Below are 26,469 nucleotides of genomic sequence, written 5' to 3' on the forward strand. Positions count from 1 at the left end.
ATGGTTCAGACGTTGACTATCCCCGCAAAGAGCATGGCTTTGGTCCCCAAGGCGGAACAACTTAGAGGTCTAACTTTAAGAAAGTGGGGCCTAGTAGGAGATTGTTAGGTCATTGGGGGCATGATCTCAGAAGAATCCCAACCCGGGTGCCCTCTCTCTCTTTCTACTTCCTGGTCTAAGATGTCAGAGGTTTGCTCCCCAACATACTCCCATGATGATATGACACCCTTGCCATAGCCCAAAGTAATGAATCTGTCTCATCTTGGACTGGAACCTCCAGAACCACAAGCTAAATAAACCTTTTCTAAGTTAATTACCTCAGGTATTTATGGTAATATGAAGCAGAGTAACACACATGCCAAAAAGTTTGAAAACCAACAATCAGATATTATAGAATTCTGAAAAAATAACTTTAGAAAGTATGTTCCAATTTTGGGTCCATAGTCTGAGAACTGCAATGGGAAATTTCTTCCCACATTAAAATACAATGAGAATTCATTTAAACCAATGTATATATTAATATAAGTGCAAACTTTGGATGTTACTATAGATGTTTTTAATTATAGCAAGTCAAATTCTAGATCAGATGCTAAAGAGTACACCAGAAGAAAAAGCTTATTTCAGCAGGAGAATCTCCTCCTCCTAGAAGATTAGAATATTCTTGACAGTCAATAAGAATTCCGCTCAAACAAAACAATGTGAAAATATACTTCACCCCCTGAAAAAAGAGTAAAGTATCTTTATCAACAAACCAAAACAATTCTCCATTTTAAGCTGACCTCAGCATCTATCATATTACATTAGATAATAATGCATCTTTAGGGGCTCCAGCATTTCTTTAATGTTTTTTCTTTGAGAGGATAAAAGTAGCCGGTAGTATAGTATCATACTCAATATGTCAACCATATCATAGTGAATGAAGGAAGAAAGTGGCAGAGATTATCCAAAAGCAACGTATAAAATATGGGTGTGTGTGTGGGGGGGGGTCTGCACATATGAATGAGAATGAGGGTAAATACAGATTTAGTTTCAGAAATAACTCAAGCCCATTGTCTGTGGTGGGGCTCTTGTATTCACCTGTCTGGTATTCTTTGTCCCTTCTTGTAGAAGCCACAGGTTAGGCCTCCTTTGGAAAGTGAATCTGTGGCTCTAGTAGGCTATGAGTTACTGTGCCACGTTTCAAAGGGAAGCTCCATGCAAGAATGATCCAATCTAAATCTCACCTCTAAGAACCTGAATCTCAAGAAGGACTTAAAAGAACCCAACCATTCCAATCTCCTAGGAAATGGATTTTGACCAAGTCCCCTAGCATCCTGGATTCTGTTTCCTGGAACCTTGATTGTTCCATTTTTCCTATGATTTCCATGAACGACCTAATATGTTTCTAAAACATTTTTCTTCATGTTAACCAGATACTATTTCTCTTGCCAACAACCAAAAAACTCCACCTGACAAGAGTGGCAGGTGCTGAGAATAGAACTTATTTTGGTCTACTATCTTTAGGGCACTATTTCTCAATAAGCATTTAAACCACTACAAAAAATGCCACCTCTTCCCTCTATGAAACCCTTTCAGATTGATGGAAAATCAAGAGCCATTCTTGCAATAATCTGCAAATGGGATTTCATTCCATTACAGAGTTGAATACCCATGTCTCTTTTAGCATGCATGTGAAGCACATTATTACCAATCCACACACTGCTTTAATGTGTTTATGCTGCTTTAGTCGTATATGCCCCTATGCACACAAAGTCAGTTTAATCTTACTATCTTATACAAATAATATGCATAATAATATGGACTGTGCACAGTATCATTCACCATGCATAGCCTGCAAAGTTACATGCATAATTCAAAAACCAAATCTATGAAGAACAATAAACAAATACGTGAACCTAATAAAATATTCATAAGTTCCCCCTACATATATACATTTACACTCATCATCCAAATCTCCTCTCTATTAGTAACAATTGCTAAGAATTGGGCTGTTGGGTTCTATTATCTACTTCTGCAATGGCTCATTCACAGTAATGGTTCTGAAGGGGCAGGAGCAATAGAAGGATGAAAATGGGTTAGAAGCTAACACCTCCCACTAATAACTTTTGAGCTTAAAAACTGAGCTATTTTTACCTTACTTCTTCAAGACAACTGTAGAAAACAGTGAGTATGGTCATTTTTTACACTGGGAAGATCGATCAAAAAGGATTTCAATTAGTTTCTGATAACAGAAATAGGGGGGAATGTTACATTTCTAAGAAAGAAACTTTTAAAAATATCATCTAGCAGATTCAACCATGAACAAGCACAACCAATACTTGAGTCCCAGTCACTTAAAGCTACTCATTAGTAAGCTCTATAAGAGTATTTCTTATTAGAAATAATATTGTTTGGCATAGTTTCGGTTAAAACGCTTCAGACAAAAAGTATTATAGCTGGGCACCCCTGTAACCTCAGTGACTTGGGAGGTGAGGCAGGAGGACTGCAAGTTCAAAGCCAGCCTCAGCAACTTAGCAAAACCCTAAGTAACTCTGTGAGATCCTGTATCTAAATAAAATGCAAAAAAAAAGGGGGGGGGGGCTGGGGATGTGGCTCAGGGGTTAAGCAGTCCTGAGTTCAGTTCCTAGTACCAAAAACAAAACAACAACAAAAAAGTATTTTATCATTTAATCATATTACCAATTTAAATTTGACCCTAAATTTTAAATTCTTAGATTTTTATCAACATTCTACTCTTGGAGTCCTATTTCTTTGCTCAGTCACTTCTTTCAGTCCTTTTTTGTAGCTCATGCTCTTGTTGCCCTATAAAAGTGGGCATTCTCTACATGTAAGAGGGCAGAAATCTCCGTGCCTTCCACTCAACCTGAAACTACTAAAAATTTTTTGTCTATTCAAAAACAAAACAAAACCAAACAAGAGAAAGGTATTCTTCAAGACTGTACTTCAGTTCTCCTCTCTGGACATCCTCATCTCTACCCACCATTCCAGCTTCAGTGACCTCTTTTATGTTCTTGTCCTCCAAATTCCTGTCCCTGGCCAGGCACTCACTCTAGAGTTCCCACAACACCCCAATGTCTTCTAAACATCTCCATGTACACATCATGCTGCCACAAACAATGTGTCTTAGAGAGCATTCATCTCACGTTTTTCCTTTTCCTGTTCTTCTATTTTTCATATTTCCTAGTCATGTCAGCTAGAAAATTTCTGATAACAGAAATAGGGAGAGTGTTACACGTCTAAGATCTCCCTACACACACTCATTTCTCTCCTCTCCAGCCTTGTCAGTTGCAAATCTCAGGAACGGCACCGCATGCTGTAAAATCTTTCCATTTTCACTGTGTCCACGACTACTGCTTTAGTAATTGCACTTCCTATTATTACTTAATCCAGCTATTGCAACAGCCTCCATATCCCCCACCACTAACTTCTACTTCACTCCAGTTAATCTTCTTGAGTATAATCCTGATCAGGATATTCATATTATTGCCACACAAAGCTCTTTACGTATTCTACAATGAAGCCAAATTAAAATGATCATTCTCCTCTCCCTTCTGCATACTTGCCATATCTACATCCATACTTTTATATTTTTATATATATGTATCATTTTATATATATGTATCATTCCCTAGTAGTGAAGTATGCTTCACTATTCTTTAAGGTTTCTCTTAGAAATCCACCTTGCCTCTGATGGGAGTAATCATCTTTATTCCATCCTCTGCATGCCCCCACCTCCTCCTCCTCTTCCTCCTCCTTCTCCTCCTCCTCCCCTTCCTCCTCCTCCTTCTTCTTCCTTCTCTCTCTCCTCCCTCCCTCCCCCCACTTTCCTCCTCTGAACCCACAATCTTCTCCAATACTCCTTTCTCATTTCTACTGACTAAACAGTTATTTCTGTCACTCTTTTGTTGCCAGACATTATACATCTGTGGGAACTGATGGGATCCATTCATAGTAACGACTTAAAATTGACCAACCCCTGGACTTGCTCATACAGGATTCCTAGGTCCATATACATCACAAGCATTTCTCAGAGACTCCATGACGTTTCCCATATATTCATGAACAAGGTTTCTCCCACTGCAGAACCCCTTTGTTTCCATGGGGCTCAGACATGAACCTACTGAGAGTTGTAATATAAAAACATGAACAACAAATATTTTCCTATGCTCAGAATTGCTCTGTCACTCAATGTCCAAGACCAAGTCAAGGTCAGAAGAACTTGTCTTCTTCCCCGAGGTTGTCTTCTCTCTCAGGAATCCTATCAGACATTCATCTGACTGGGTTTCCTGTGCTCACCAAGCCAGTCTACCAGCTTTATTCCATACATGTCTACCCTGCTGCCTAGGCTCAAGCCAGTGTTACTGTTCCTTAATGGACTATAAGCTTTTTGAAAGAAGGGTCCATGCCAAGATAATATACAACTTCACCAAAATGTTTTACATAATTTCTTACACACAGATAGCCCTTAATAGTAAAATAAAATTAAAAATAGTCTAAATTAATGATCATTTAACAACTTTTTTAAAAAAATGAATGAAAATACTTATAAACCATATGTCAGGAAATCCAGGTCTTAACTACTGAAGACGTTCTAGAGTAGTCTACATATTCTGTCTACAATAATTGCATTCCCTTAGAAACACCAAGTATCTTTTGAAATTAGTTTCAAAGGGGTTTTAAAGACAGGGAGAATTTGGCATGTTGTGCACAGGGTTGCTTTTTAGGACTAAATTACATACATGTAAAGCACTGCCTGGAATGTAATAAGCACTCCAAAAAATTATCTTCATTGTGAAAGCCAGACTTATTTGTAATTGTTCCAACAAATTCTACGAAGAAATACCCCCCAAAGCGACAATTTCTTAAATTATACATAAAAGTACCCCCAAATACTATATTGCCTACAGCTTATGTTAAATTCTGCCTTTGCCAATAACAAATGCTATTTAAATTAAAGGTGTCCATATCTTTTAATTAACTACTTGCATGACTAAAATACAGAGCCAGTCAAGCCATGGTAACCACATACAAATGAACGCTTTCAGTAAGTGAACAGAATGATGTAAAAAATTTCCAGGCTATTTACCTTTACATAAGCATTGCTTTACATAGATCTCTGAAATCAGGCAAGTCTTTTCTACGGGAGATGGCCTCCAGACATCCCACTGAACACAGCTATAAATGTCCCCTTAATCAAACAAGGAAGGAAAATGCAAGGATTTCAAGTAAAAACATGGTAGACATCTATAGAGATGAAGCCTAAGTGAGATGGCAGGTGAAGTTACTGGAACTGACACAATAGAAGAAGATGGACCTCAAGGGAGGGACATTTCACAATCAAATAGGAAATGGTACATACTTTCTCCTACACACAAATCCATAATTGGAAAAAAAGACTGAAGACGTTTCCTCCCACCATTGACCTTCTGAGTAGGTGTGGTGGATAAACTTTATCCTCTGTATTCACAACAAGCCTTGATCTTTTTAACACCTGGTCAAGTTTACATGCTCATTAAACAAAGTTTAATCCAATTAGTTTCTTTCAGTCAACTTACTTTGCACTTCCATGAAAGGTCCACTTTCCAGAGAGTAAATTAAATAGCACTATCCTGGTTATAATCCTCATGAGATGACAGAATTTTTGCTTGTGGAAGACACTCCAGAAAACACTTCAGGTTAGTGGAGACTCAGAGGCCAGAAACAGAAAAGGAAATGAGGTCCCCTAAAAGTCTACAATTCATATGGCATGCTGTGGTAGAAAATCAGTGATCCTCTGAAATTAAACCATTTTCATTACTAACTTTAGACTAAATGCAGGGCAATTTTACTTATCAGATAGAATGTTTAAATCTCCCACACACCAATTCTATTCTATTCAATCGCTATACTTTATGTAACAGCTTTCTTGAAAACTAATATAGAAATGAATCATAACCTACAAAAAAGGAACAATTTTCATTTCTGACATGAAAAATATTTAAAACACTGAAACATTTTTAAAAGCCTATAACCATTATAAAAGTTAAAACATTAACTTCAGACAATGTTACAAAAGTGAGGGGGAAGAATGCCAACTTTCCTATAATACCAGCCATTGTTTAACAGAATTCTTGTTCTAAAGTGACAAAAATATAAAACTTCAACCTTATTTCCATCAGAAAAATACATATATTCTTACTATATTATCAGGCAAGTCTTTTCTATCAAAAGAAACAGGAGAGGATAATAATGCCTGAATTTAATAAGCTAATGTTTAACTTTACAAGAGACAGACATTACCAATAATCTTTCATAGAGCAAAGAGTTAAGAGTTAAGAATTTACTATTCCAGGGGCTAGGGATGTGGCTCAAGCGGTAGCGCGCTCGCCTGGCATGTGTGCGGCCCAGGTTCGATCCTCAGCACCACATACAAACAAAGATGTTGTGTCCACCGATAACTAAAAATTAAATATTAAAATTCTCTCTCTCTCCCTCTTTCTCTCTCTCACTCTCTCTTTAAAAAAAAAAAGAATTTACTATTCCAAATATCATATTAAAAAAGTAGGTTGAATGCATATTTGGTCTACATTTCACACATAGATTTTCAAACAAATAAACAACAGCAACCCAAACAACAACAATAACAACAAAAAATATTTTCTTTCCAATGACTTTTGAGGCAAATTATTTACATCTTAACAAAGATAACAGAGGCCAAAGAAAGAAATATTTTTCTTGAAAAGCACAATTTCTAGAGTTCTTACCTATTTACCTAATGTTTTTTAAAAATTTGGGGACTGAGGATATATAGTTCAGTGGTAGAGTACTTGCCTAGCATGCAGAAGACCCTGGGTTCTATATCTAGCACCACAAAAACAAAAGGAAAGAAAAAAGAAAAAGAAAAATATTTCACTTGGACAGAAAGAATAAGTTATGGTGTTCTATTGAACAGTATGATGACTATAATTAATATTAATATTTTAAATATTCCAAAATAGTTATAGAATAACTGCTAACATGAGTAGGATAACTTAGAAAAGAAGCTAGTTGCCAGCCATATTTGAGGGTTTTCAAACTCAATCACCTAGACAGAGGGATACTTAAAGGAACTTTCAGGAATATATTTGCTCATCTTCTTTTGGCCTCATCCTCCCAGGAAAGAGAAATGGGCAAAGTCAAGACCAGGCTTAAGTAAAACTGTGGAAAACAGAAAATGTAAAGTCTTTTTCTTTTGTTCATCTCCTTTCTGTTGATCTATTTTCACAATCTGTCACCCACTTCCTGACCTAGGCTTCATGTTCACAGTCCTCCTCACCTGGCCTTTGTCCCAAACCTCCACTGTCCTTCAGGAGCAAGTTGAGCCAATTGCTTATGTGATTTTTATCTAAGCTGCAAACCCTTAAGGAGAGATTGCAACATTTGCATTCTAATAGTGGAAATTCCAGGCAAAATGACTATGAACCAGACAGAGAAGAGGATTTAAGATCCCCTTAAATCACCACTGGAGCTTGTGAATAGCACAAATCAAACTCTCCATAAAGAAAAACAAGAGGTGAGAGATGGGGACAGTGGTATCACAAAAGAATTTAAAAGTCTGGAATTAGCCAGCACTAGCCTTTCTAGGGCTTCACCCAAAGCAGGAAATTGCTGTGCTGCTCTATGGCTTCCCTGCATCGGTGCCCAAGGCAGCTGGCCAACTCACTAACCCCTTCCCTGGCCTCGCACACACTGCATAGTCAGTGCTACCCTGGCCCTGCCATAACCCTGGCTGGCCGCAGGGGAAGTTGGCAGAGAGAGTCCAGGGCTGTGCTATTTCAAGCTATAAGCAGCTACTGTGGATGGGGATGAACTGCTTTAGCAGTGGAGGATAAGGCCAGCTGCATGCATAAGATTTTCACTTGCCCTAATGAATTCACTCACCTGCTGAAGTTAGGCACCCAAATGTGGTAGAAAACAACTTGGTTCCATTTACTCATTACTAGTATTCATCTCTCAATCCCAGCCAGCAATTTTTTTTATTTAAATTGTTTTGATTGCAAACCCTTCAATTCAAATTTTAATCTTCATATACATTAATGAAATCATTTATTATGTTTCATACTTAATACCAAAATATCCACATGAGCTAGTTTATACAAACTCTCTCACACACACACACACGTCTCTATGCATTATATATGCATATAAACATGGAATACATATATAGGGAGATCCACATATGTGTCTATGTTAAAACTGAAGTTGCCCAAGATACCTGATATATTAGGAATGATTATGGGAACCAGGATACTATGATGATTGAAAACTCAGGTTCTGAATGTAGGTATCTGAGACCTCTGTGAGATACAGATAAGACACTTCTCTGGATTCCTCACCTATAAATGGGAATTGCTGACAGGATTAAGATGATTCCGGGGAAGGACAGATGTGTTTCTGATGCAGGGCTCATAAAATTTCACTAGCATCAACTTTTTGCTAAAATATCTGTGGTAGCTCAAAAGGATCAATCTATGACAGATGGATTATCTTCTAAAATTCAAACATTCTCTCAGCCAAACCTGATCATCTGACCCTATGATCTCCTTGTTCTCCAGCTTCCAAAAATGTGCTCAATAGGTAATTTACCTAGAGAATGTCTACTAATCCTTAAAAACTCAGCTCAGGTATCATATCTTCAAAGACAGCTTCCCTGACTCCTCACCTATGTCAGATAATTTTATTTCCTAAGACAGTGTTCCTTTCCTTTATAGTACTAATGACACTTTATCACAGTATTTTCTCAGCTGGGTGGCTTTTTAAAACAGAAATGCTTATATTTCCTACTCTATCTAAATCCCAGGGAAGTAAATACTATGCCTGCTTTCACTCATCATGGCATCCACTGCACTTCATGTACCAGGCACACAGTAGGTACTCAATAAATACTGATTCAATCAAGTTCAATTCAAATGACAATCAATCTGTTCATATCTTCCCAAGAAGCACAGAGAGGAAGAATTCAGTCGAAAGATCATGAATCCTGGGAGTTACCCAGAGGTACAAAAGTTAGAGAAACAAATATTTGTCTGGAAGAAGTTAAATAATCTAGGAGACTAAAGAGGTATGCCTTCTGTACTTGCTTGAGAATCTTTATAATATTCCACTAAGAAGAAACCATAAAGAAATGAAGGGTTCCAAAGGCACAGTTGTGGTACCAAGTTTAAAAGGGATTCTATGTGGAGGAAGTATTCAATGAGGATGCCTCAAAACCGGGGGATGACAGGGAGTAGATTACAGTGCTTAACAGTTCTATGTCTTCATTCATTCATTAATTCATCAGATAGTTATTATGCACCTGCCACACAGGAGACATGGGGCCTGGCTTGGTGTGCATAGGAGCAAGCATCATATGCTCCACTCTCATGGGGTTTCCAGCACAGCACAGAGTGCAGGAGGCTTTAAACAAATAACACAAGTGGTCAGTGCTCAATAAAGACAACCACAGCAACCTGGGAAAGTCAGCCTTCCAGCATATTTTATTTTCTTCCAAAGTGTAATATCTTTTTTTAAAATTCTACCTTAAAAAAAAAAGAAAAGAAAACCAACAGGTTGCCATGCTGATTTTATCTATTTCTGTTGCTTAACAGGAGCAAATTAATTCAACACTCTGCCTCTATGACAGCGTTGAACTCAAGTTTGTGTTTGAGTCAAGACAATATTGATCATTCTCAAGCTCATATGTGAAAGAAGATGGAAAAAAAAGCATTAAAACAGTATTCAGGAGGATCAAGTCAATTGGAATGAAATCTTAGAAAACGTGAACCTTAAATATCTCAAATTCATAACACTCTCTTCGTTTTGTGAAAGTCATATACAGGGAAAACTAAAAAGAGCAAAGATCTATAATTCAACTGTCAAAAGTAGTCATCAATTCCTTATTCCAAAATTCACACCAATAGGTCTGTCAACACTAATTTGTTGAGCATTCACTGTGCGCCAAGCATTGTTAAAGACCTCTAGGGAAGAGTTTCATCCTCACTGGAACCAACCCCCCCACCCCGCCAAAATTCAAAATAAATTTGAAATGCCAATTAAGACTCCTGAGAAGATGAAAAGCACTAACATAGAGTGATTAGGGTTTCTGCTCTGCGTAGAATTTCCAGGAAAATCCTCTTTGATAAAATAGAATTTAAGCTCACACACAAATGATGAGTAAGATATTCTCTATTTGAAAATATAAAAAAGAATATTCTGAGCCGGGTGCGGTGGTACATGCCTGTAATCCCAGTGGCTCATGAGGCTGAGACAGGAGGATCACAAGTTCAAAGCCAACCTCAGCAAAAGCAAGGCATTAAGCAATTCAGTTTAGAGACCCTATCTCTAAACCAAATACAAAATAAGGATGGGGGATTACGGGAAGCCACCCATGAATTACTTGAGGGTCTTCTCTAGATATAAAAAGCCAGGGAGATTTAGATTTGGCCTGACAAACAACTTTGTGGCTCCTCCCACTCAATGGATTGCCCAATGCAGGTGACTTCTATCTCTGCTCTATTAGGAAGACCAATTGCTATATGATATAGTACACAAAGCACAGAGTAGAAGGAATGACACAAGAGAGGGAACTGAAGCCAGGTCTTACGGTGTCACCTGGGAAGATGTCAGAAATGAACTCTCAAGCCCTGCTGAAAACCTTCTGGGTTAGAGACTCCAAAGTGGTGCACAGAGACCTGTTTTAACAAATCCTTCAGGGGTTCTAATGCCCAGTAAGATTCAAGGCCTCTTAAGTAGAACAAAAGCTCTCAGCCCAATGTGCAGATTAGACTCATCTGGAAGAACACCTAACCAGCACTCTGCTGAGTCCTACCCCAGACCTAGTCATCTGTCTCTGGGGTTGGGGATTAAGTAATTACAATACATTATGAGTTTTGAAACTACTGACACAGGATCTTAAAAATTAAGGTGAGAAGTTTGGGCTTTTTAAAAATTTTTTAATAAATGACAGTGGAATGCATTACATTTCTTATTACACACATAGAGCACAATTTTTTTCATATCTCTGGTAGTATATAAAGTATGATCACACTAATTCGTGTCTTCATACTGGGACATTTGGATTTTAACGGGAGTCACTCAAAGCTTGTAAACATAGAAAGATTCATCAAATTTAGAAATGCCACTTTAGCTCCTGACAGATGAAGAGGGGCAAGAATGGACCCAAAAGACTGGTTAGGAGGTCACTATAATATAAAGGGAAGAGATGATGGTAGTTTGACCAAAGCTGTAATATAATAAGTTGAAAATATAATTAGTGACTCAAAACATAACCTATAGGAAAAAAACCTCAAGACATATCATGTATTTAATAGGAAAGATGAGGAAAAGAGACTGTAGGAAAACCGTAGGTTGTTGTCCTGAAAACTGGTGCCCAAACTTCTTGGTAGCAGCAGTGGCTACCAAGCCTTGATCTTTGGCCCTGTTATATTTAAACATCCAAGTAGAGAAGCTGAATAGGCAGCAAAGCATACATACAAGTCTAGGGCTAATGGGGGAAGTCAGGCCCAGAGTCTTACTATATAGATAGTATCTGAAGTCATAAAATCCGATGGGATCATCTAGGTTGAGAGGATAGATACAGAAGAGGGTTGGGTAAAGCTCGAAGCCCATATATGAACAGAGTACATGGTAAAGGTAGGGGAGCCATGATGCACGACGATGGTGCCCAGACTTTAAAACCACAGGACAATTGGCAATCTCAGGGCTAATGTGCTGCCTTACCACAAAGCCCCAACACCAGCTGATAGGAGAAAATTGGCTTCAGAAATTCACAAGGATATCTCCATACTGCTTTCCATATTGGCTGCACCAATTTGCAGTCCCATCAGCAGTGTATGATGTACATTTCCCCCCACATCCTCGCCAACACTTATTGTTGTTCGTATTCATAATAACTGCCATTCTGATTGAAGTGAGATGAAATTGATTTGCATTTCTCTAATTGCTAGTGATGATGAACATTTTTTCATATATTTGTTGACTGACTGTATATCATCATCTGAGAAGTGTCTGTTCAGGTCCTTGGCCCATTTATTGGTTGGGTTATTTGTTCTGTATTTTTTTGTTTTATTTTTTGGTGCTTAGCTTTTTGAGTTCTTTATATACCCTAGAGATTAGTGCTCTATCTGATGTGTGAAGGGTAAAGATTTGCTCCCAAGATGCAGGCTCTCTATTCACCTTGGAAAATTGGGATGGAACCACCATTTGACCCAGCTATCCCTCTCCTCGGTCTATACCCAAAGGACTTAAAAACAGCAAACTACAGGGACACAGCCACATCAATGTTTATAGCAGCACAGTTCACAATAGCTAAACCATGGAACCAACCTAGATGTCCTTCAATAGATGAATGGATAAAAAAATGTGGCATATATACACAATGGAATATTACTCAACAATAGAAGAAAATAGAATCATGGCATTTGCAGGTAAATGGATGGGGTTAGAGAAGATAATGCTAAATGAAGTTAGCCAATCCAAAAAAATAAAAAATAAATGCCAAATGTTTTCTCTGATATAAGGAGGTTGATTCATAGTGGAGTAGGGAGGGGGAACATGGGAGAAATAGACAAACTCTAGATAGGGCAGAGGGGTAGGAGGGGAAGGGAGGGGGTTAGAAAGGATGGTAAATGTAATGGACATTATAATCCAAAGTACATGAATGAAGACACGAATTGGTGTGAATATACTCTGTACATAACCAGAGATATGAAAAATTGTGCTTTATACATATAATAAGAATTGTAATACATTCCGCTGTCACATATAAATTTTTTAAAAAGAAAGAAAATGCATCTTATGCATCTCAAGAAAAAAAAAATTCCCAAGGATTTCTCAGTGACTAATGCTCACCCAAACATGATACAAATATCCACTTCAAAGTTCTACCAAGAAATCTTTGCCTGAATCAAATGAGAAAAACCAAGGATCAAATCTGTTAAGTGACTTGTTTAAGTTCACCTTGTTGCTGTATTCTGCCAGAAGATGTCCATGGTCTGGGGAAATAGCACTTCTGGATACTTCCAAAGAACATGTTGCTTCCAGGCAAGAGGACTGAGAGGGGAAATTGTAGTTGTGAATAGTTAATCCAAACAGACTGACAAGGGTTGAATCAAGCTGGCTGGGATTATGACTGAGGAGGTAGCAAGGGCCAAGACAGTATTACAAAAAAAAAAAAAAAAAAGTTCAAATACCTTACCAGAGAAAGTGGGTCAGCTGGACAAAAACCAGTATCCAGTATTACTGCACACAAAAAAGAAACAGTTGAGCTATGAAGTGTGGCACTGAGAAAATGTTAGAATGCAAATGTTCAGGCACCCTACAGTTACTAAATCAGAAATCCTGAGGTGATGCCCCACAAATAAACTCTCCAGGAGATATGAGAAGCCCCCTTGAAGAAGACAATGTTGCTCAGCCCTGCTTAGATATTCCTCAAATGCACCATATAGGAACTCTCCTAGGGAAAAGGCTATATCCAACATCCCTATCTTAAGAAACTTTGGCACTTCCCTAACAGCCTGATCAAGGGAAATTCCTTCTGTTCTTAGTGTTTTATAAATAAATATACACACACATTCTCTTTTAAATGGTTGCATCTCACGAGGAGTCAAGCAGTAATAGCAGTTAAGTTCTTTGGTGACTTCAAGAACAGAAGATTTATTCATATTTAGTGTATTAAAAGCAAATTTTAAAAAAGAGATTGTGCTATTATAAAGTAATCATATCTCAGCACTTGAAAACATAAACACTCATCATACAGTTTCTACGATGAACACATAATAGTCACTGTGATGCTTTGATCTGCTCCTTCACCAAAGAGTGGATGAATTAGAACAAAACTTAGTTATAAGTCATAGAATATCAGTCCTAGAAGGAACCTCAGTAAGCATAGTTATCAGTTTCCTAATTTTAGAGCCCTAAGCCCTTAAAGATTAGGAGAGCCAGTAATGAATAACTGAGAATAACAGTGACTGTTTCATGAGGTTAAAAAAAAAATGGTACCCATCTCTGAATGATTAAGTTATTTTATTGGGAAAATAATCAACCAGTGAGGGAGGGGGTAAGTTGAACAAATTAGGAATTTTGATCAGAAATTTTATGTATTCAATTATTAAACAGTAAAAAAAATTATCCATATTTTGGTTTGGTTTAGAAAATATTTCAAAACATAAGGTTTAACAAGTGCAACAAATAAAATTTAATTGATCTCATTGAAACTCTTGATTTTAAGTATACAAAAAGTATAACAACATGGTGCTGCCCAAATCTCAAAGTACTGCCCAAACATATGAGTACTGCCCAAATCTCAAAGCACTCTCATAAATGAACACTGTCTATTTGATTTCTCATTTAAAAAAGATCTCCCTGAAAATTTTAGATCAATGGTTAGGGTATAGGACCAATGTGTCTCAAAGTCTTCCCCCATTTTTATACACCACAGTTGAAGCCAAAGGCAGCAATGAGGTACAGCTGACCAAATAGAGACAGAGATATCATGGTGAGATTTTATCTGGACCCATATCACTATGCGTGGTCTGCTTTCTTGTTCTGGCAGCCAGTTAATACCATCAACAGAGCCAGGCATGCAAAATGAAGGACTATAGGAAGCCAGGCAGGAAAGCATGAAATACTGGCACACTCTAAGCAAGATCAAATATCATGCATGTCCAAAGGAGGTATTACCCTGAGATTTCAGTCATTATGTTGAAAGCATTGTGTTTCACAGATAATGCTAAATAAAAGTTCTCCCACTATGTATGGGTTGCTAACATTTGCAAATTCTCTCATTAAGTGCTATTCTCCATTTTCTCTCAGGCTACACATACTCAGGAATCTACCTTAAGATGGGGTCCTGCTATATTTATATGACACCTCCGCATGCAAGAGCACAGTCTTCTCAACCCGTGAATATCTTCTGTCTAAGAATATCACCAGGGACTGGGGTTGTGGCTCAGTGGTAGAGAGCTCGCCTAGCATGCATGAGGCACTGGGTTCGATCCTCAGTAACACATGAATGTAAAATAAAGATATTGTGTCCACTTAAACCTAAAAAAATAAATATTTTTAAAAAAAGAACATCACTAAAGAGAAACCTCCTACATTATGGTTGGAAAATACTATCTGCTAATCACAAATCCAGCAAGGCGCCAAAAGTCAACAATAATAATGCCATTTAAGTTTTTTAAATGTATTTTTTGGTAGTTGGAGCAAGGCACCCTTATGCCACCTCTATATCCAAACACTTTAACTACCTTTACAGAGATATAAAGAATGCATCCTCCTACCTAGATGCATGTTTTCACAGTAGACTCTACACTAGGGAAAAAAGAATATATATATAAGGTACCTCAGAGACCACAATCATCTAAGAAAAGAGGTATAAGATAAATGAGATTGTGAAGATTCTCACTAGTAGCATATACCATCTAATGCTATTGAACTCCCTATCCCATGAAATGTCTCATGCTGAGATTCATAATTTAAACTATTTGACCAAAATGAAAAACCTGAAAGGAATGATCAAATTGTGACTTATGCTTGGTAAATTCCACCCCAGTCAGGATGTGGGCTATCACCCCACTAAAGGGAAATTTTTCCTACATAAGAGGTCATTCACTATGAGATTAACTGAATGATGGATGGTCAATTGCACAGAACCTAGGTATTATTAGAAAAAGTCAATCATGGTTACTATATATCTGGAATTATGAAGAATCTACTAAGTGGAACAAGATATATTTACTTCACATTTCCAAGTACAATCTAAAGAAAAACTTTTATACCATAGTGATATATACATATGAAGGAAAGTAGTGAGTTTCCATCCTTAGAAGTCTTCAGGAGAGCAGAGGTTACAGTGTTCCACAGAGAAGATGATGTCAAAGGAGCCCTGCATGAAATAGTGAGATAGGTGATCTTAAAATTAACAACAATTTCTTCCTAAGGTTTTCATTTCATTGAAAGCTGTACTTTCTACAAATTAGTTTGCAGGCTGAGTTGGACAATTGCAATGTTTTATTTTGTAGCCTCAGTCATTGGTATTTCATAAATTATTAAAACAAGTAATTATAAGTGAGGGGAAAAAAGGCTAGGGATTTTAGTAATGATCACTGATTTCCTAGGGGCCATAGTGTGAAAACTGCACTAGTGTTCTGGGTAAGGATGTGAGCTGACAAGCATTGCTTTCCCCCACCACACTAGAGGAAAGAGACCTCAGGAAGATAAAATAAATCTTGAAGGTCACAAGGCTAGTAAGTGGTCAAACTGGAGTCCAGGTTAGTCTGATTCTAAAACAACACTGTGGGCACACTCAACGTGAGTCATTTCCCTCAAGCATTCTACTAAAGGTTTGACTCATCGATGGCACTTAAATTCTTTCATACCGAACTCTTATAAAGTTCCAAATCTCAGAATAGTTTGGCCACTGTTTCTCTTCATTGGTTTTACTGATTATCCTCACTACAAAAGTCCACATTTAATACATTCCAAGGGTCTCTAAAAAATAGGATGATGTATCAGGTAGGACTCTGGAAAGATGAGGAAGTAGAGTGCAACAAAACTCTTCTTGCACCTAGACAGTAAGCACACTAGCAGAGTCTGATGACAAGAGTTTGGAACTCTGGTATCTACTGAAGACTTGTAACTTTCCAGGGAAAGCCTGAATGAAAACTGTGGTTAATTTCAGTCATTTTTACCTCATAACACAGTAGCAGCTCCTAATCCCTCACTCCTCAACCCTGAAGCTGGCAGCTTGCACACAACTTGTGTGAGGGAGAATGAGCAAAGGGGACCATATTTTCCCAATATTGGGGATATGTGCCCTGATCAAAAATTGCTTACAATCACAAAGGTGCACAAAGAGAGTGATAACCACTGTTGGGCCTCTTCTGATTCTTCCAAGGCCCTTCCCATCTGGAAGAAGTGACATAAATAAATGGCACACTTTTTTTCTACTTCACTTTTACTTATATGGAGATTCAGACATTGAACACTAAGACATTCGAAACCAACTACATGAATGAAAAAAAAAATTAAAATGTTATTATGCATGCCCAGGGGCAGGTGGAGGCTCAAAAAAGACCTGAGAAGACCTTAATTTATGTCTTGTGCTAATCCTCAGAACTGAAATAGCCTATGACAATTAAAAACAAAAACAAGCAAACTTTTATAAAGTAAAAAATATAATTTCCATAATTTCTATTTTATTTATAACTAGACATAATTTTGATATGTCTAGATCTCAACAACAACAAAAAATCACAAGCCATACAAAGAAACAGAAAGCATGGCCATGGATGGGTGGGTGGGTGTTTAAAAGATGCTATGCCTGAAAAACCTGATGACAAGGACTTTGAAACAATTGTCTTAAAGATGCTCAGAGAAGTAAAGGAAGACATACCTAAAAAAGAAACCAATTTTGAAACTGACAGAGTCAATAACAGAAATGAAAATTCACTAAGGAGATTCTAAGGCCATTTTGAGTAAAAAGAAAAGTCACTGAACTTGAAGATAGGACACTGGAAATTATTAAGTCTAAGACATGAGGGGGGGGAAGCAGAAGAAAAATGAAGGGTGCCTGCAGGGTCTCTAGGACCCCATGAAGAGAACCAACATATGCATTGCCAGAATTCCAAAAGGAGAGAAAGGACAGGGTAGAGAGAATAATAGTCAGAGAAGTAGATGATCAAAAGTTTCTCAAAGCTCATGAGAGACATAAATACACACATCCAAGAAGCTCAATAAATTCCAGTAGGATGAGCTTAAGGAGACTCACAACAAGACAGATTATAATGAAACTGTTGAAAGACAAAGGCAGAATTTTGAAAGCAGCAACAGGAAAACAACTTCACATAAAAGCAATCCTAAATAAGATTATGAACAGATTTCTCATAATAAATTTTGGAAGTCACAACACAGTGGACTGACATATTAAAAGTGTAGAAGAAGTGGCTGGGGTTGTGGCTCAGCAGTGGAGTGAACCCAGCGCATGGCCCTGGATTCGATCCTCAGCACCACATAAAAATAAATAAATAAAGGTATTGTGTCCAACTACAACGCAAATATATGTATGTATATGTGTGTGTATATGTATATGTATGTGTGTGTGTATATATATATGTATATGTATATATATGTATGTATGTATTGTATATATATAGATATAGAGATTTTTTAAGTGTAGAAGAAAAGAAAATATCAACCAAGAATCCTATATCCAGAAAACTGGACTGCAAAATGGAGGGAGACATCAAGATATTCCCATTTAAACAAAGTCAAGAGAATTTGTTACCATTAAAGTTTCCCTATAAGAAATACTAGTTGAAATAAAAAATAGTAAACAGTAACTTGAAACTTTAATAAAATTTTCAGTAAAAGTAAGTACATGAGCAATTATAAAAGTTATTATTTTAAAGTAGTGTGTAAATCACTTGTGTATACCATATTATTAAGAAACTAATAAATTTAAAACAATAGTTTAGTTTTCTAGATACACAATATATAAAGATTGAATTTGAAGACATCTGCAACTGAAAGGGGAAGGGAAAACACTCTTTAAAAAAAGTAAAGTTTTTATGTTATTGAACTTAAAATGGTATAAAATCAAATTATAGTGTTATAACTTCAGATGTTAAATGTAATTTCCCTATTATCCATAAAGAATGTAGCTAAAGAATATATATAAAAGGAAATGAGAAAACAACTTTAAGCATTTCACTACCCACCCACCCCCCAAAAAAATCAACTAAACACAAAGGATGACATGATATTGTAGGCAACGAACAACAAAAAATTATAAAGTATATTAAAATAAATAACAAAATAACACAGGTAAGACCCTTCCTCACCAGTAATGAAAAGTAAATGGATTAAACTCCCCAATCAAAAGACAGAGATTGGCAGATGGATAACAAAAGAAAAACATGATTGAACTATATACTGTTTACAGGTTTACAGGACACTCACCTTAGATCCAAAGACATAAGCAGGTTAAAAATGAACAAAATGTTATCACATATTAATATCAGACAGGACAGACTTCAAATCAAAAAAAATTACAAAACATAAAGGACATTATATGTTAATTAAACATATATATAACAATTATGACTATTTACATATCTAATAACAGATGACCAAAATATGTAAAATGCAACTGATAGAACTTAGAGGAAGAAAAGCAGTTCTACAAAAAGCTGTAAATATCAATACTTTTTACTAAATTCTGGATAGTAAAACCAATCAAGTGAGGAAATACAAAACTTGAATAAGACAAAAAAATCAACTACAGTTGACCCACCAAATGACCTGGGGGCTAAGGGTACTGACGCCCATGTAGTTGAAAACGTTCATATAATACTTAACTCCTGAAAAACTTAACTACTAATAGCCTACTGTTGACTAGAAATCTTACCAATAACATAATTATATTTTGTTATACATGTGGTAAAAGATACAAAAAATATGGAGAGATCACTTTTAATTGTGATTTGCAATTTATCACAGAGTCAAACTGCATATCAGAGACAATCAGCACCACAGGGCATTTTAAGCAGATAATGGCAACCTTTGAGTTCATCACAATAGCCACAGAAGTTGGCTACAAAAGTATTCAAGTAGCATGGTATATACTTAATTTCATGAGTTATGATTTAACAGTGAATCTTTGTATTTGTTTACATTTCTCTTGACTGAGAACCCTGTTGTGTACACAAGTTTTTCACTATACTATTTGTGTATACATCTATACACACCTTTGTGCATAGAAACATATGTATGCAAATATATTTCCATATATATAGATATAGATATACAGAATAGATACTATAAATAATATTACGTATGATATAATGTCAAATCAACTTATTTATTAGTAGGGTTACTTTTGTCCTTGAAAATTAAGGAATATTGATCAAATTATACTACCCTTTACAGTCTACATTTTTTACTTTCTATACAAAAGTACACTATAAACAAAAAAGACACTAACTGATATCAGAAATGCTCCTGGATACTATAAAAACGAAATATAATAATAGAGTAAATATAGTGAAAAAGTGTAGCAAATATGCCAGATGGAAGAAATTACAGTCCTAGGAGATTCACTAAACGGGGGCACTTAACCCATCAAACCTGAAGGTTGCGGAACCTATAATGGAAAATAAATTCAGGTTTTTAAAAATCAAAACTTCATAACTCTGTGACATTTTAGGAACAAGTTCTCGAAAAGCATTTCTTGTCAATACCTCTTCAAACTCCAGAGAAAGGAGCCTTATGACTTCAGAGAAAACTTCCTCTGAAGAAAAGCAACAAAATTCAAGAACAGGGATCCCTTGCCTTTTTCTCACCCTGAATGTCCATACAACCCTGACAATACCAACTAGACACCCCTAGTATACCTCCTTATTCTTTCTCACTCTCGTCCCATATCTCCCTTAGTCCTATATTCAGGTAAGCCAGACCAAGACTACTTTGGGTCTCCTGTGTATTTGTTTATTAGATCTGTAACAAAAATTCATGAAATCAACTTTCCCATGCTTCCTCAGTCTCATGGCCACTCAACTCATGCTCCACCCCCACCAAGAAGTTCTTATTCCCCTACCCATGACATTCCTGCCACCATTCTTGATTACTTAAACATACATGTCTATCTTCTCAGACACCTAATAGCACAAATATCACTTCTTCCATCAAGCTTTCTACTGTTCTTCTAGACAGAGATAATCTTTCCATCACCTAAATTCTCATTTCACCTATTCTAGCTATTTAAAACATTAGCCTGATACTTTGGTTATACTTTTGCATACATTGTTTCCATTTCTCTTTTGAAGACAAAGGTTTCCTGGCCTCAGTATTCATCACAGCAGTCAGTATCGTGTCCACTTACATATACTAGTGCTTCAAACTGCTTTATTAACTTGGATCAATACTACTAGAATCAAAGAGTATTAAGTTAAACAAATAACACTGAGCTTGCAATTGGGAATCTTGAGTCTTGTGTTCAGTATATAAGCTCTCTGTGACCTAAAAGCATGATTATGTACAAAGGCCTCATACTGATTTTGTGATGTGCTACTGTTTTTATTTCAATTACAATTTACCATAAGAAAACATTTAAGATGTGATCAGCACTATTTTCAAGGTTCTTAAAGCATTTCTTATCTTGAAAAACTCATCACAGATTTAATGACATTGAGAAGAATAGGAGACTACTTCTCAGGCCAACAATAAGAAGAACAAGCACTCTCAGGCCCTTGATATTTTCTGTTTCTCCTAGTCTATCCAAACAGAAATTTGCCAAACATATTGTTTTCCTTAACCTTTAACATCTTCAAATTTAATTTTAAAGATGTACTATTGCCAAAGTTAGAGAAGATAATGGAAAATAAACCATAATCAAATTTACATAAATAAAATAATGAACAGTTAAAATTTATAGTACTCATAAATAGGAATAATTTAGAGTGACTACAAAATAACTAATATAAAAATATGTTTTAAATTTGAAAAAAACTTTTGTCCTTTCATCTTTTTCCTTTCCTACGTGACTTCAAGTCATATATTTGATATTCTTTGCATAAAGTAAGTCACACAGAGGAATACAAACAAAAAAAAATTTTGGAAAACGGTTAACACATGAATGATTCTAGGCATATGCAAATTAGTAGACAATGTGAAAATGATCAAGGACTATGCCAAGCCATCCCTCTCTATTCTGAATAAACACAGACTGGCTCCTTCTCTGTGAAAAAGGAGGCCGGGTGGAAGATGTATGCAACAGCTCAGACCTGTCATAGGTCAGCAAGCAAAACTAGGTAAATACTGTCATCTTCCCTGGGGCCTCTGCTTGACCAAACCTTGGGTAAGGAGCAATGAGGTCATGTACTGGTTTTCCCAGACTAGTTAAACGGAAGGACTCCCATCATTCTTCATTTCAAAAGGGGCCAATGTCTACTGCTTTTTACCTTCTACCTCAGGAAATTGAAAAGTATAGAAGCTTTGAGCCTCTTATAATCTTGCATTGCAAAAACAGCCTGATATCAATTCCTGGAGGTAAAACATGGCTTCAGTCCTTTGTTCCTCAGACTTTCTAAGGTCAACATGTTATATAAACCAGAAAGACACAGATCTCCCCTCTGCCTTATTAATAAACAAACACATCTTCTGTGGAAGGAAAAGGTGGGAGGCCACAGGCCTTTAGAGATCGGGTTCTTCTAAAAGCAGATGTTCAAATATCAACATCTAAAGATCAGTCCTCAAAAACCCTCTTTTCTAAATACACTATAAATGGCTACAAATTTGTACCTATTTTTAGTACCAAATATTTCTTTTACCAGATAGGTTGAGCTGAATCTACAATCATCAGTCAAATGTTCTCAATCACATGCACATTGTCTAATAGCCTTTTTAAAAAGTACCTCTGCATCTAGAGCAATTGCTAGAGCAATCTAGCAACTTCATGTTTTTGAAGGCACCAAATCCCAATACAAAAATTTTAAGGCAAGGAACTAGGGCTTATTTTAGTAGAAGTTTGCAATGGCCTACAAAGAATTCATTTGGTCTTATCCAAAATCTAACAATGCCTCTGACATTAGCCAGATGTGACTGTCAGATATTTTAGAAGAGCTTCTTATTATCCCTAAGTTGCTAAGCTTAACTTCCAAAACCCCTGCCCTATTAGTAAAGACCTCTGCCAGATGCCTCAGGGAGTCCAGTAATAATTGGAGCAAGGATGAGGAAGGAGGAAGAAAGACAGGAGGAAAAGCATCTTCTGCCTGTGTTTTAATCAGAACTTCCCTGAGTTTATCAGTTTTACATGTTATTTTATTAGACAACTCCTTGTAATTTCATTTGAAGCAAAAATTAAAAATATGTAAAAATGTTGAAAAACTGTCCTAGATAAGCTCTCTTGATCTTAAAATCAGCCCACAAGGAAATCACTGAACTTGGGTAACCCAGGAGAGCAATTATCTAGTCAGTTCTTCAACTCTCCACCAGTTCCCTCAGATGCCAACCCAGCAGGATGAACAAGGCAATATTGTTTTAGCAAATTTAGAAAAATTCAATTTCTTTATATTTTGGAACTCATGACGTAAAACCTACTAACCAAGTAACCTTTATTTTGGCAAATTTGGAGACCACAAATAGGACTGTAAGCTGTCATTACTCAGAGGAGAGATTTTTTGGTGTGACAAAGCAAATGGCAGGGCTCTGTGGAAGAAATGCATTTCATCTGAGGTGTTCAGCTATCAGTGTGTTCCCACCAAGAAGTATGGGAAACACCTGCCACCAGGGATCCTCACCACCAGACTCTCACTTCAGTGAGGCAGAGAGATGAAACATGTCAATGCCCTCCAGCCAACAACATTGGGACCACACCTGGAGTTGACAAGCTGAGTTTATTTATTACAGGTTAGCAGAGAGAACCATGAGCACCTTAGTAAGAGACTGTTAGAAAGAACCTATGTTAATGAGGATTTGGGCTTTAGTTGGTTAGGTGATTTTGGGGAGAAGAGCAATCTAGAGAAGCAGGACTTGGTTCTAGATTGGATGCTGTCAGAAAGTGGGGATAATTCAATGACTGAATAGCTCAATAATCCTTACCTGTAGGCACAGTGGTCTAGAGCAGAATAAAGCTGTTAAGAATTCTAAGTCACTCATAAATTATAATTTTGACAAAGAACAGGAAAGGGCCAATGCTAGCCAGGGACAGATATTGTTCTTGATCCTACTAGGAAAGAATCTTTGTCAACTCCTTAGTGCAGGAGACCCTGTTTATTCAGAAACCACTGAATAATATTCTAGTTATTATGCATATCTTTGTCTACATCACATTCTAATCCTTAGCTTTGAACATGTGACTTGAGGGTTTTCTGTCTTCTTCACTGAAGCCCATGTTGAAGTATCTTTTCTGTGCTCACTCCATATAATTACCAGGAAATACCAGCTCCACCTGAATATTTCAGTCACTTATCTATGTCCAGAGTGCATAAAATCAGCTAAGTAATGCTGCTTGCTTCTCAAACTATCTGCAGTAAAGAAGCCATTTCTTTACTCCCCAGTTTCAGATCAGTCTTAAAATGCAATAAAAACGTTACTAGAAAAATAAAATGAAACATATGAAATACCAGCCCTACTTTCAAAATCATTATTAGACCCAACACACATACAATAACTGTCAAATTGCTATAAATTTTTTCCTATGTTCATCTAGTCATAAACCTGAGTCTACAAAGCCCACTTTGAGCAGCACTGGGATTATTATTATTATTATTATTATTAAATCAAAAACATTATTTAATACAAGTTAATTCAGTCTCATGTGCTCCTCATTTCACACTCACATAGCAGCCTAAGAGAGAAAGAGGTAGGGAATCTCACTCTTGGAGATTCCTTCCTAAGAACCCACCAATCTTAAGAGTAAATACCTGTGGCTGCTCCCAGGTACAGCAGCTTCACAGGACACATGCAGAAAATCAGATCATTGAAATCCCTGCTGCACCATTCTAAAATTAACCTAGTCAAAAGGATTAAATCTCCCCTCCAGATAGAGCTTCAATGGTATTCTCTTCCATATCAGAGACTCCACTCCATGCTTGCTAGACTCAGATTTCCCCATCCATGTTTTTAGGACAGAAGTGGCCATACTTTCTACTAGCATAATTTGGATTTGATTATAATCCCAGAGCTTCCTAGGGCAGTGGCTTTCTATGCCACCAGGTCAGTCCTCCAGCATTTGCATTATCTCAGTAACCCTGCTTCCCTCCAAAGGTCAAGAAGCTGAAGCTTAAGTCCATATGTAGCACATCAGAGGAACAAAAAGAGCTGAGGCAGCCACAGATCACCCAAATTTATTCACATTCTCATCAATTAAACTTCCCATTTTGTCTCTGCTAAAGGTTTATCCTGACCAACACCAATTCTGCGATTTTAAGAATTCATCCCCAGTTCAAGGAAATAGCCACTGTATTATCCCTCCAGTCTGTTAATCTGCTCTCTGTAACCCTGCTTCTGTTTCTGCCACCATCTGCTTTCTTCCTCCTGGCACAGGGCTGCTGTGTGCTGGAAACTAAAGGAGGCTTCCATCTGAGCATGTTCACATAGTGAGCGCTGCCTGATGAGGCCAGACCTACCCCGTTCCTGGACCAACTCAAGACCTGGCCCACTTCCCTCTCTTTAGAAACTGTCTCATTCATAAAATCTCTCCAAAAGGTATTTCCTTAACCACAATTTAAGGTAAACATGATTCACATACATACATGAAGTACACATATATTTAATTACATAAATATCTTCAACTATTATATATATTTTAATAGCACCAGAAATTTTAGACAGTGAAATTCTAAGGCAAATTTAACCATCTTTGAGTTCCAGAAGGTTGTAAACATAATTATTTCTCTTATCACTTCTGGCTTCCAACAGTTTTTAATTAATTAATGAACCAAAAAGTAAAGACTTGCACTTGCAGTCTACAAGTCTTATACACACTTATATTATTCTAAAGTGTATATGATATCAAAAGATAACGTATCTTGATAATGAGAAATTAAGGCCTAGGGACATAGTTGAGTGGTAGAGTGCTTGTCTAGTTCACACAAGGTCCTGGATTTAATCCCTACCACCTCCAAAAAAGAAAAAAAAAAAGAGAGAGAAATTAAATAATCAATAATCCTAATTAATAATGTTTATACACACTTAATTTTCCTTTTACTTATTGTCTATGATTAAATAATGACATGTACAATAAGAAAAACACTGACACTAAGATTTAAAAGTTACTGTGATCATCCATTAAAATAATTTATTTGCATTTTCCTTCCCTAACCTGATTTTAAAGCTAATGTCCCAAGTTTCAAATCTTAACAGAGATTTTTTTTAATTTTATAGCATAAAATAATATACTGGCACTGAATTAAGATTGATACTCAAGCTGGGTATGGTGATGCAGACCTGTAATTCCAGCGGCTTGACAGTCTGAGGCAGGAAGATCTCAAGTTCAAAGCCAGTCTCAGCAATTTAGCAAGGCTCTAAACAACTTAGTGAAACCCTGTCTCTGAATAAAATTTTTAAAAAGGGTTAGGGATGTTGCTCAGCGGTTAAGCACCCCTGAGTTCAATCCCTGGTACCAAAAAAAAAAAAAAAAAAAAAAGATTGATACTCAAAATACTTTACTCAAAAGTATTATAAAGCAAGTACCATTTTACATAATTTATTCCTTTTATGCCTTGAACACCCAGAAACAGCAACCTGACAACAACAGGAAGATAAATGGTTGTTCTTTTTGAACAAAGACTTAGGGAGAGCTATGAATGCAAGAGGCATAAAACTCTGACACAATTTTCAAGTAATACTTAGAGACACAAAATCAAAATATTTCACATCTGTGAAGCACGTAAAAAAAAGTTGGTTACTATTGGCCTCTGCTGCAAAATTGAAAGTCAATTTGTGGATATT

General features: G+C 36.7%; 1 protein-coding gene across 7 annotated transcripts in view; it reads right to left on the reverse strand.

Annotated features, from left to right (window-relative positions):
• Positions 1 to 26,469, reverse strand: part of Adamts3 (ADAM metallopeptidase with thrombospondin type 1 motif 3) — a 223,432-nt gene that overhangs the window by 176,902 nt on the left and 20,061 nt on the right. The gene's annotated exons all lie outside the window — the stretch shown is intronic.

The sequence above is a fragment of the Ictidomys tridecemlineatus genome, chromosome 9 (assembly GCF_052094955.1).
Source record: "Ictidomys tridecemlineatus isolate mIctTri1 chromosome 9, mIctTri1.hap1, whole genome shotgun sequence".
Taxonomy (NCBI): Eukaryota; Metazoa; Chordata; class Mammalia; order Rodentia; family Sciuridae; genus Ictidomys; species Ictidomys tridecemlineatus.